We start from the raw sequence: 12,199 nt of genomic DNA, 5'->3' as shown, positions 1-12,199 counted from the left end.
CTGGGTTTGAGGGTTGAAACCAGCTTGTTCAGTGGGGGGTATGGAAATCGTGCAAACAAGGGATTATTTGAAATTACTGGGGAGTAGCCTTGATTTCGGAGGGCAGACATGCAGAAGTCCGCCGTGCATTGGAGCAGACACTTGCTCCGTAGACTCGAGAAGAACAAGAGAGTCCCAGGTGTGGAACCCCGTTGGGAGACACAAATCTGGCTTCAGGGATGTCGTGCTATCCCTTCCAACAGCTGGATGAGATTCATGCGTTCCCATGCTTCCCCTGGAGCAAGCTGGAATGGCCTCTCACTTAGTGTTTCAATGGCTTGGCCGAGAAGCCTAGTTTTATCTTTTAATACAGAAATCTCAATGAAAACAAAACAAAACAAACGGACTCATGATTGATTTTCTTTTTTTCTTTTTTAAAAGATTTATTTATTTAATGTATATGAGTACATTGTAGCTGTACTGATAGATGTGAGCCATCATGTGGTTGCTGGGAATTTGAACTTAGGACCTCTGCTCGTTCTAGCCCAAAGATTTATTTATTATTATATGTAAGTACACTGTAGCTGTCTTTAGACACAACAGAAGAGGGTGTCAGATCTCATTATAATGGTTGTGAGCCACCATGTGGTTGCTGGGATTTGAAGTCAGGACCTTTGGAAGAGTAGTCAGTGCTCCTAACCGCTGAGCCATCTCTCCAGCTCAATTGATTTTCTTTAAATCAGAAAAAGAAACACATGGTATTTTGACACATTTATAATACTAAGAAGTGCATGAATTTAACTGCATCTAGTTTTTGCTACAATCTCCTGCCTTTCTCCCATGCCTGTGAAACTAGGTGTGCTTTTCAGGATGTTGTCTAAGAGAGCTTGACCTTCCATTTTATCAGAAAGATACTAAGCATAGGTGCTATTGTTTAGATTTGGAGGAAACAAGCAGGTTTTGAGTGGTTTGGATGGGTTAAGTCCTGGTAAGATACAGGAGCTAAACTTCACCCCTTGCTTTGGGCCATTGCTTTTTCTAGCAAAACTGATCCTGTCTTGTGGGCTATGTTTACACACACACACACACACACACACACACACACACACACACACACACTTAATGTACTTTTAACAGTTCAGGCTTGTGCTGATTTATAAGCCTTTACAAAAGTTAGAGATAGACTCCTGGGTCTATCTGGCCATTGCTTTTTCTAGCAAAACTAATCCTGTCTTGTGGGCTATGTTTACACACACACACACACACACACACACACACACACACATTTAATGTACTTTTAACAGTTCAGGTTTATGTTGATTTATAAGCCTTTACAAAAGATAGAGATAGACTCCTGGGTCTACCTGGGCCTGCTGCAAAGCCCTAGGCAAAGGGCTCAACTCCCATGTGTGTGGCTCCTGGGAATTGAACTCAGGACCTCTGCCAGCCCTGGTCGCTCCGGCGTAATTTGCTGCAGCTGTCTTCAGACACACCAGAAGAGGGAGTCCAATCTCATTATGGGTGGTTGTGAGCCACCATGTGGTTGCTGGGATCCGAACTCAGGACCTTCGGAAGAGCAGTCAGTGCTCTTACCTGCTGAGCCATCTCGCCAGCCCCACATTCATATTATTGAGTGGTAACATACATTCAATCAACAACCATTATGGCCTGCCTACTGTGTGCCAGGTATCTTTGTAGGAATTTAGCATATGTAAGTGACCAAAATAAATATTCTTTTCTTTATAAAACTTATAGTCAACATCTTATAGTCAATTCCTTCCTTCATGAAGCTTATAGTCAAACAGTTATAGTCAACAGGGAAAAATAGTTAAGTAGATTTTATAGTGTGTGTTTGTTCTTATTCTGAGACAGGCTTTCTGTGAGTAGCCCTGGTTGACCTGAAATGAGCTCTGTAGACCAGGCTAGAATCAAACTCAGAGATTCACCTGCCTCAGCCTCCTGAGTGCTGAGACTGAAGGCATGCATGGGCCACCATGTCCCTCTGACTTTATAGTATTTTCAGTGGTGATAAGTGTCATGGCTCGGAGAAAGGATAAGAAAAGATATGAGTGAGGAGGGTTGTTTCTCATAAGATTGTTCTGGTCTTTCTTTGGGTTTCTGCTCTTATATATCATGTGCTATGTAGTGTGAGAAATAGCATCATACTGAAGTCAAAACCAACTTGCTGGAGTATTAGCTTCTGTGAGTGTGTATTGCAGGGGAGGGTAGAAGACAGATGGAAAAGGGAAACATTGCTACTGCTGGCATGAGACCCCATTTCCCCATCAGCTGATTTTGTTGGTGCAAGGCAAGAATGAGTTCAGGTCCTCATGTTGAATGGCCCCTGATTGCCAGAAGTGCAGCCACTCAAGAAGGAATAGGGAAGGGTGGCTGAATTCTCTTGGATCTACTCCTTGGTTTCCTCTTTTAGTGCCTCAGATTTCAGTCAGGATCCTTGCATGTTTCTATAGGATGCCCATACATTTCTACAGGATCCCCATGCGTTTCCACATGGAAATAATTTGATTAAGACTCTTGCAGACAATTCTCTATGTCCTAAAGAATTGATTCCAGGGATTGATCACCCTGTTGACCACCCCAACCTCCACACACACACACACACACACACACACCCTAGTTGGGGGTTGATTGGTCTCTTCCTTGCTTAATGATGGTCTCTCTTCTACTTCTCAAAGATCTGTCTTAGTAGGAATACTAAGGGAGCTGTTGGTTAGAAGAGACCAATCTCACTATTTGACTAGTTCGGGATCCTGATTCTTTTGTATTGTTTTGCATTGGAGCATTGAGGTTAGAGATGTATGAGCTCTGGGGTCCTCAGACTTGCGTGACAAACATTTTACCCACTTAGCCATCTTTCCAGCCCCACTTATTATTTTTTTTTTTAAATAAAAGGAAGTGAGAAGAAAGATCACATGAGTAAGGGGAATTCCCAAAACAGTTAAGGAAACAGGATGACTAACTGAATACCTGATATTATTATAGAATTTCCCTCAACTTTTGGGGGAGTCTGTTATTGTGTGTACTGTGATAATATCATAACAGCATAGTCTTTGTTTTCCATAAATACATTTGAAATATTTACATATGAAATGATATTGATGACAACTAGGATTTGCTTCAAAATTATCATAAATGAATAATAAATAAATTAAAAATTTATTAAAAATAGAACTCATTATAAACCTATCATAATGAAACTTAATGATGGTTACCTTAGAGGTCAATATATTATTTGTATGATTTTAAGTATATTGTGTATTTTTTTTTAAAAAAGTAAAGGGTTAAATCTCCTATACTCTGATGTCTGATGTATTTTTTTTTCTGTAAGTTACTTTAAAATATATGGGGTTGGCAAGATGGCTCAGTGGGTAAGAGCACTGACTGCTCTTCTGAAGGTCCTGAGTTCGGATCCCAGCAACCACATGGTGGCTCACAACCACCCATAATGAGATCAGACGCCCTCTTCTGGTGCATCTGAAGACAGCTGCAGAAAATTACACCGGAGCGAGCGGGGCGGGGCCTGAACGAGAGGGGCCAGAGCATGCATGGCAGCACAGGTCCTGAGATCAACAGCAGCCACACACATGATGGCTCACAGTCATCTGTACAGCTACAGTGTATTCATACACATAAAAACGAAATAAAATAAATCTTTAAAATGTATGCATACTTTTATTGGCTTGGTTTCTGTAGGTAACTATTTTAATTATTTATTAAAAATCATTTAGCATTGCTGTAGACAAGCATCTACATAAGTCTGTTAAATTGATTGCTGTTTTATATCAAACAACTTTTATAATACTTATTTTTATTGTTATAATATTTTATAAATTTTAAGGAATATGACAAAAAAGATATTGTAGGTATTGAGGGGGGTCTCTGAGAGGAGCGGTGGTACAAAAGGGAAACAAGAATGTGATTCAATTCTATTTAATTAAAATATGTTTTTAAATGTTAACAAATTCAGATAAATTGAAATTATGTAACTTTTCTCATCATAATGCAATAAAAGTTTTTTTTTTTAAAAAAGAAAAAATCATTTAGCATTTCAAGTGTGAAATTTAATAAAATTTATAAGTCACCAAAGTGTAGACATGAAACCATACTAAATTAGTTGGGGAAAAATTAATTTAATAGACTCATAAGCCTGAAGACATTGGCATTTTAGATGAAATGCTTAATTGGGAGCCACAAACAGAGTCCAACAATAAGCAATCAAAACTTCTTTTAAAGTCTCAAGCCTTTGAAAGAGTAACTACTGCCATACAGCATTATATAGGTCCACATGGAGAGCATTTTGAAAACATCTGGAGTCCAAGCACATCTGCCACAGGTGAGCAAACAAAGCCTTCATAAAGCCATGGAACAGATAATATGAGCTGACTGACCAGAGGGTCAATCCTGTGAATAGCCCATTAGGAAGAATGATAGACAGTGCCTCTCAAGTAAGGAGAGGCACATCGTAGCACAATCAGGCATCAGCCAAAACCGTTTCCTTGCTTTCGGTGTGAACCACTCTTTCCTGATTCAGACAGACAGCAAATATTTAACAAGGAAAGAAGAAGTGCAGGTGCAGTATTTGAGCAAGCGGTGGGCAAGGATGACTTGAACTAGTCTGAATCATCAGTGGGCTATTTGGAGGAGTGACCTAAGAGACAGTCAGTGCCTTTGATCTTTATAAAAAGGAGGAGGATCTATTCTAAGAGGGGATCTATTCCTGGCTAGTGGGTTCTAGGGTTCTGACCAAATAAATACACAAACAGACACACATAGGCACACACACAGACACGGACTGGAACACACTACCACACACACACACACACACACACACACACACACACACACACAAGTTGGTAGTGAGAACTTGTAGAAAGTGAAACACAAGGACAGGGTCCTGGAGCCAAACTTCAGGCAGATCTATGGTGTTGATTTGGGGGCTCCTAGAGTCCAAGTGGCTTTAAATTAATGCTGTTAAAAATGTGTCCCCAAGCAACCAGCACAAGAACTACCCACAGGTGTGCAGAGACACAAACCTCCCAAGACAGAATATTGTGTGTGACCCTTTTATTGCTGTTGTTGTTTGATAGGTGTTGGACTGAACCCAGAGCTTGGCACATGCTAAGCAAGCATTCTACTACTGTTCTTCCTGCCTAGTAGGAATCCACATGATCAAGAAGCCCCCTATCTGATATTTGTGCCAGCATTTTATTAGGCCAAGACTAAACAGAGAATATTGCAACCTATCTCAAAATACCAAAGGACAGAATCAAATGGTTGTTAATTTTGCTTATGTAACATATATGTGAAATCATTTCCTAGTCACATTCACATCTACAAAAGCTAGCGGGAGAGAGGCACAAGGGTTGAGAGATATTCAAGGTCAGGGATTCCAACTTTGGTCTCTGCTATACTTAGCTTTCTATTCTTTGAGTCATCCAAATTAAGACTTGAGGGATATTTTATATACACATATATGTGTGTGTATATGTGTATATATGCATATGTATATGTATATGTACATGCACACATACACACATATAGTCTTAGGTAAGGTTTTACTACTGTGAATGGACACCATGACCAAGGCAACTCTTATAAGGACAACATTTAATTGGGGCTGCTTACAGGTACAGAGGTTCGGAGGTTCAGTTCATTATCATCAAGGCAGGAACATGGCAGCATCCAGGCAGTCATGGTTCAGGAGGAGCTGAGAGTTCTACATCTTCATCTGAAGGCTGCTAGCAGTATTCTGAGTTCCAGGCAGCTAGGGTGAGGGTCTAAAGCCTACACCCACAGTGACACACTTACTTCAACAAGGCCATACCTTCTAATAGTGCCACTCCCTTGGCCAAGCATATACAAACCATAATATATACACATATATATAGTAATATAATGTATGATATACTATGAATGATATATGATGTATAATATATGATATATTACATGGAATATGGAATGTAGAATTTAGAAAATATAATATACAGCATAATAAACAATATATAACATATAATATATGATTTCATTTGACTCATATGATTACATATGTAATATAGCATAATATAATATATATGATATAGCTTCATGAAATCAAAGACCAAGTAAGGATTTAAACAAATTTTTAAGGGTGGAACATTAATATCTAGACATACTATATACTAAAGACAACCTTTGGAACTGAAACTGAGGATAAATTATTATTACCTACTTGCCTAACATCACTCATTTGCATAACCGCTATTGTGTGTCTAAGCCATTTGCATGAATGACCTCAGAGACAGTGCCATTGACCTTTATGTGTACTTATGCTACAAAGTGAGTCCTTGTGACTGATGACTGGTAGACCCTGGCCAGAACTGCTTGAATAGACTAAACAGTAGTGTTTATGGGTGTGCTCTGTTGTTGAGTGAGTTGTGCTGCTCATCATAGCTTATATTTTGCCGATACCACCCATCCTCATGATTATGTTAAATAAAATGTAATAAATAATAAAATGTCATATGTTGGTTCTGATAATTCAAGTTGGAATCTAGCATTCAGATTAAAAAGTTCTTAGTATTGTGTGTAGGTGTCTGTACATGATGTCTGTGGAGGTCAGGGGACAGGTTTGTCACATGGGTTCTGGGTTTGAACTTAGGTTGTCAGGCTTGTGTGGCAAGTTCTTTTACTCACTGTGTCACCTTGTCACCAAGGTTTTTACTTAATCTCGTCTTCCTCTTTTTCTTCTTTATTTTACTCTTTCAAATTCTGTTCTTCTTTTCTTTTGAGACAGGGTCTCAAGATACAGCCCAGGCTAGCCTGTAGACCAGGCTGTCCTAGAATGTACAGAGATTCATTTAACCTCTGCCTCCTGAGTGGTGGGATTAAGATGGGATTAACTTAGAATTCTAGTTCTTATTACATTTCTTGGGACAAGGTTTCTTGTGTAGCCATGGATGTCCTGGAAATCCCTTTGTTGACCAGGCTGACCTTAAATACAGAGCTCTGCCTGCCTCTGTCTCCCCAGTCTTTGGAGGTGCCACTCCAGCATGCCTTTAGAATCTTAGTTCTTACCAGGAGTGACAGAATTGCTCATTTGTTTTTCCCATACCATGGGAAAAGAACAACTACCAACACCGTGATGATTAAAGCTATTTTGTTTTGTAGTTATTTCTGGCCCTGAGGTCTGTAGCGCTAAATGCAGGAGTGATTTGGTAAAGGTTTAATCATTATTATCCCAAATACATTTGTAAATGGCATCGAGGCTGAAGTAAACAAGGACTCACTGTGTAGCGTTTTCTGAGCTCCATGAAGTACACCCCCAACAGTGGACCCTTCCAAGCTACCACCCGACCTCACCAGATGCAGCTAAGACAGAAGAGACACACATCAGTGTGTGAGAGCCAGTGCAGATAGCTCTGCACGCTGGGGAAGGGCCTGTTTTGAAGTCACTTAAAAGAGTTTGGGACTGTTTGGTTGTGCCACCATCTGGAAACACAGTTAGGTTCATTTGTTCTGCTTCGCTTTAAAGTTTGAGGGATGACTGTGAATTTATGGCTTTCATAATCATGCAAAACATTCATATGATTTCAAATTAAATCTGTAAATATTCAAAGAGGCTAATTTCCATCCTTATTGTCACCTTATACTGTCCCTTCCGCACAGGTCTTTTATTTATGGGTGAATGTTTTAAAATATTTTGTTTTTAAACCCTATGGAAACTTTCCTTGTCTTTCTTTTTCCTTTCCTTTTAAATTAAAAGAACTATTATTATCTCTCTCTCTCTCTCTCTCTCTCTCTCTCTCTCTCTCTGTGTGTCTGTGTGGGCATGCGTGTGTTGCATGTGTGCTATGGCACCTTGGATGGTCTGTGGAGTCATCTCTGTGGAGTCGGTTCTCTGTTTCCACTTTTATAAGGGTTCGAGGACCCAACTCTGACTGCCAGTCTTCCTAAGCCAGCATCTTTATCCAGTGAGCCCTCTTGATAACCCTTTGTTTTTTGAAACAGGATCTCATGTGGCCCAGGCTGGTTTTGAACTTGCTGTGTATCTGATATTGGTTTGAAACTCCAGATCCTCCTGCTCTGATCCTCAGATGCTTACTAGGGTCAACAGGTAAGTGTAACTCTGCCTTGCTGCCACTGTTTCCTTGTAAAGTGTGAACACAAGAGCTCAGGATGGAGCTCAGTGGTGGAGCTCTGTGCAGTGGGCCTACCATGCATGAGGCCCTGGGTTCAATCCCTAGCAAAACTTACCCTCACCATCCAAATTAGCCAAGCTCACTTTCCACACACTGTCTTTTCTCTAACAATATATCCTGGAAACCATTTCACAGTAGTGTTTAGTATATGTATATGTATACATACATGATGTATATGTATATGTACTTTTATGTATATATACACACATACTACATACATATATATGCATGTATATATGTGGATATTATATATATATGTATATAAATATGTGTGTATCATACTTTTAAAAAAACTGAATAGGACTCCAATTATTAGACAGACCATAGATTACTTAATTGATTTTCTTTGATGAACATTTGTTTGTACTAACAATCTTAACTAAAATTTTTTTTTGGTGTTGACAGAAAGGACATCCAGTAATTAAACAGCAGATAATGTAAACAATATGCAGTGATGCTGTACTTCTTACCTCTTTCTCTCGGATGGTTACTTTCCATCTGCAAGAACAATCTGGACTTCGTATGTATTTAGGTCACACATATTCCTATCAGTGTTTGCAAGGTTTGAATCACTCTTACCAGTCTTTGTGTGTGTGTGTGTGTGTGTGTGTGTGTGTGTGTGTGTGTATGGTGTCGAGAAGGTACTAAAGTAAATAAGGAGTAGAGTGTGCAAATGTTTCAGTTAAGTTCAGTCAATCACATAAGAGTTTTAATTTCTAGACTGGAGCTGTTTTTTTCTATCCTATGCATATGTATTTTCTTCTTCGCCTCCAAGTCAGAATATTGCTAAACTACATTTGCCTGGATTGAAATCAGTTAGTAGCAGTTTGAGTAGAGCAATAATTCCCAACATCATCACTCTCACTAGCAAAGGAAGAACCTGCTCTAGTGTCTCCTCATGTGAATAAAGATGGTGGCATGCTGAGAGTCCAGTTAGCAATTAACACCAGCCATCACACAAAGTTTCTTGTTAATTTGCTTTTCTGACTCCTGTACTCATCTCACATGTGTACATCCAGCAGACAGTGATTGAACTTTATGTAGTAGTGCAAAGGAACCAAGAATTAGCAAAGCTGCAGGAAATACTATGTCGGGGCTGGGGAATGCCCAGCTTAGAGTGAATATAGCATGTTCTGCAGATACTAGATTCTGGCACTAGAAGACTTTTTTTCCCAGTTCTGGTAACATGGGTCCCTGCATACGTCTACATATTCCATTTCCTGGCTCTTGTTTAAACTTTTCTATAAATTTCAACATTGTTATAAGTTATAGGGAGATAGGTTGTGAACTTCTGTGCCCAGTTTTGGCCAAACCTGAGAATAAATTGATTTTTCTACAAAGTTCTATAAATTCATATATATCATATAGCATCATTTTTCTCCCTCTTTTTTTAATTTGACACCTAGTATTTTATTAAGACAGCAGTCCCGTTACACATGGTCCAAGAACATTCAAATAAGAATTCAAATCGGAAGTTAAAGATTGGTCTTCAAACATCATAGCCAACAATGCCACGTTTGCCTATGATCTCTCTGACATAAAACCACATCCACACCTCAGGGGCCACCAAACCACTCAGCACAGCTCCCTTAACTGTAAGGTGTGTGAAGCTACCAGTTTTAGCACTCTGAATTATGTTTTTCACACTCTGGGTAGCTGTAGGGATTTCACCAGGGGTTGGGGGGACCAGCTCAACCTTGGCGTAGTGCCAAAATGTGGCCAATTGAGGCTTCAAGGAAGTCACGGCAGTGGCCACCATCCATGGTGCCTTCTCTGCAAGGTTACAAATGAACTTGGCCATGGTCTGAGGTGGAAGGTACCTCTCCCCAAACCCTGTTTTTCTCTTAATGTGGGCAAGTGTTGTCAGACCTATGGTCCAGGCCTATGGACAGGGGCTCTGGTGATAGCTGGTATATTAGCAGATTGGCTACATGCTCAGGAAACAGTTGAGACATACACACACACACACACAGACACAGACACAGACACACAGACACACACAGACACACACAGACACACGCACACACACACACACACACACACACACACACACACACACACACACACACACACACGGAAATAATGCCCTAGATGATATTTATGGGCCAGAGGAGGGTGGATTTTTTTAAAAAAAGATTTATTTATTTTATGTAAATGAATACAGTGTAGGATATAGGTACATAGTCTGGATATCCATGTATCTATATCCATCCACAGTGTAGGATATAGGTACATAGTCTGAAGGCACACTAGAAGAGGACATCGGATCCCATCACAGACGGTTGTGAGCCACCATGTGGTTGTTGGAAATTGAACTCAGGACCTCTGGAATCAGAGCTGGCCTTTAGAGAAGCTCTAAACCACTGAGCCATCTCTCTAGACCCAAGGTTTGATATTTCTGTCCAGTTAGCTTGTATATGATGTAGGTAGGACCTAGGCAGTGTCCAGGGACCATCACATTCCAAGCAAAGGCTCAGCATGTGCTGAGATTTGAGAAAAAAAAATCAGTGGCATATTGGTGATCAAAGGTAGTGTCTCTGCAGAGCAATGTTTGCAGGAAGGAGAACCGGGGTCAGGGTCAGCAGGAGAAGGGACTGGGGTCAGATGTAAGGCTTAGGGTAGGACACGAGTGAGCTTCATCTTCAGAGCACAAGCACACCTCTGAGAGATTTTCATTTAAAGATTATTCAACTGCTGATGAGGGTGGGGAGATAGAGTCAGAATGGAGGAACTCTTGTCTGTCTCTAGTTGATGATGTCACATGGTGTCATGAGCTTTTTTGTTTAGTGTTTTATCTCAGCAACAGAGAAACAAACTAAGAACCACCTCTCACTCTTGCATTTCACGAATGATCTTACATTTTTGGAATCTCAAGGTGTAGATAAAAAAACATGTTACCAAACACCAAACCAAAACAAAACCAACAACCATGTTATTAGTTAAAACAGCTGTGGCTGGATAAGCCATGGGTTCAATTAGTTACTGCTAACTACATTAGAGCAGTCACCTGGTTATTGTCTTTGAATCCTTTGGAAAAAAAAAATGCTCCATATCTTCTATTTTCCCTATTACTCCCAAGGGGTAGGGGATTGTCTCCTTCAAAGATCATCTGTTTGCTATAAGAATTTCAGTGCTTACTGTGGTGGTTTGAAAATACTTGGCCTAGGGAGTGGCACTTTTAGGGGGTGTTGGCTTTGTTGGAGGAAGTGTGTCACTGTTGGGGTAGTCTTTGAGACCCTCTTCCTAGCCATTGGCTGAGTACGGTTACACTATATGCAAATTATAGGTAGGTAGATCACTTCTTAGCATATTCAATTGTCTTAATGTTGTTGATCCAAGGAGATGGATATAGGTACATGGTCTTCATAATTTAAGGTATTGATTTATGTGATTTTTGTATCTGTCTACTAGATGTTCTAATAGGTGCAAGGATATAAATGCAATTCTCTAAATCATAAAGTTGGGTAAAAATAGGCCTTATGTTTTAAGAGTCAAAAAAGATAATGTAAAATACTAAAATTCAAAATGAAGAGTGAACTCTTGGGTGGTGTTTTGGCTATTTAACTGTTGTCCAAATGGTCCACAAAATGGTATTTTCTGACCATCAGAAAATTATTTCCTCAAGATGTTTTCTTTTTTGACTTCATCTTGTCATTTATATGTCCCTGTGGATACTGTTACTCAGCTTTGAAGAAGTAGGAGCTCGTTAGTGTCAGGCATCAGGAAGAGTGGTCAGAGCCCTGGCCTCAGCATGTAGAGTCAGATGGCCTGGAGCCAACTCTTTCATAATAAAGTTGCCTTTGGCTTCCTAAGTGGCCATGTGAGGACTGGTTGGGATGGATGTGTTCAGAAACCAGTAGGCACTATTCCAAAGTAAGATCTTGGTCTCTTGCTTGGAAGAAGTTCTCTAGACGCCTGCTTCTCTTTCCTCACTGTAACTGCTTTAGCAAGGTGACCTTGCTCCTTCTTTGGGCTCTGAACGGAACCTGGGACCCCAGCCCTGCCCTTCAAATTCTCCTTCC

At 40.1% G+C, this 12,199-nt stretch overlaps 1 pseudogene; it reads right to left on the bottom strand.

The window, feature by feature from the left end:
• Positions 1–9,666: 9,666 nt before the first annotated feature.
• On the bottom strand, positions 9,667–9,978 carry LOC116089217 (annotated as a pseudogene).
• Between the last annotated feature and the right edge of the window lie 2,221 nt (positions 9,979–12,199).

The sequence above is a fragment of the Mastomys coucha genome, unplaced genomic scaffold (genome assembly GCF_008632895.1).
Source record: "Mastomys coucha isolate ucsf_1 unplaced genomic scaffold, UCSF_Mcou_1 pScaffold14, whole genome shotgun sequence".
Lineage (NCBI taxonomy): Eukaryota > Metazoa > Chordata > Mammalia > Rodentia > Muridae > Mastomys > Mastomys coucha.
The sequence above is the reverse complement of the archived record's forward strand: the minus strand, read 5'-3'. Positions and strand labels throughout refer to the sequence as shown.